The following is a 1,354-nucleotide window of genomic DNA, read 5'->3' as shown; positions in this document are numbered from 1 at the left end:
TAGAAAAAACACACATAAATCATGCACAGCATGATGTACCATGGAAAACCCCAACTAGGGAAAAATTAACCGAGTAATAGATCTATTATCTTTTGGCTTATATGTAGCTAAATCGACCAATAACCTAGCCTAGACAAAAGTGACCCTTCCACTTGCTCAAATTTGGAAAATTACAATGGTGAATCCAATTTTTTTTAAAATTATTTAGCTACATGTAATGCCACAATATTACTACCACTGGTCAGCAATACCAAGTGCACAAAACCACCATTATTGAATGAACAACCTTAGCCCTTTTATCGAGTCAATTTACCTAACAAAAACTACTTCTATCACAATAAAACATTATAAAGTTTCGAAATCCATTTTGAATTGATTTCATGACATGGTTTTTAATTTAATTTATTTATTTCATAATGGGGTGGTAGATGTGGAGGTTTTCATTTGTTTTTAGGAATAATATCTAGTACTTTTTATATAAAAAATTATCATCATTTTGAATGATGAAGTCAAACATTTGATAATTTAACAAGGCTTTGTCCTTCTTAGTATCCACTTCCAAGATTTCATAATGGGGTGGTAGATGTGGAGGTTTTCATTTGTTTTTAGGAATAATAACTAGTACTTTTTATATAAAAAATTATCATCATTTTGAATGATGAAGTCAAACATTTGATAATTTAACAAGGCTTTGTCCTTCTTAGTATCCACTTCCAAGATTTGATATATGTTTTGGGTGCTCGCAAGAAGTTGATGGTCAAAACACTGGTAAAGGGTGTGAATGAATACAAACACATGTTCCTACTCTCATAGCCTTAGTGCTCACCGAACTGCTACACACACTTGCCAACTATGATTTTTTAGGAGCATGCATGCATTCTTGTGATGAATGTGCACAGGCTTAGGAACACACATGTATTCCTATGATGAACATGCACATATTCAAGAACATGTGCATGTTCCTATGTTGAGTGTGCACATGCTTAGGAATGCATGCATCAGGGAAAATTTGAACCACCATAAATTTATATGTATAATAAATGGGCGAATCCCCATGATACATAGAAAAAATGGGAGGCGATTTGATCACTAATATAATATATATATATATATATATATATATATATATATATATATATATTTGGTGAATCTCCGACGAGATTATATTATCTTGTAAATTCATGGCGAATCTTTCACTGAATTATAAAATCTTGTAAGATCTTAGAAAATCTTTCACTGAATAATAAAACATTGTGAAGTCTTGGCGAATGTTTTGTTAAAGTATGAAACCATATATGATAATAATAATAATAAAACATATTCATTAAACTGTAATATACTAACATACATGTTT

The sequence above is a fragment of the Pinus tabuliformis genome, chromosome 2_1, assembly GCF_031772625.1.
Source record: "Pinus tabuliformis cultivar Carrire ecotype Pingquan chromosome 2_1, CPIR1, whole genome shotgun sequence".
NCBI classification, from domain to species: domain Eukaryota; kingdom Viridiplantae; phylum Streptophyta; class Pinopsida; order Pinales; family Pinaceae; genus Pinus; species Pinus tabuliformis.
Note: the sequence above shows the minus strand (reverse complement) of the source record.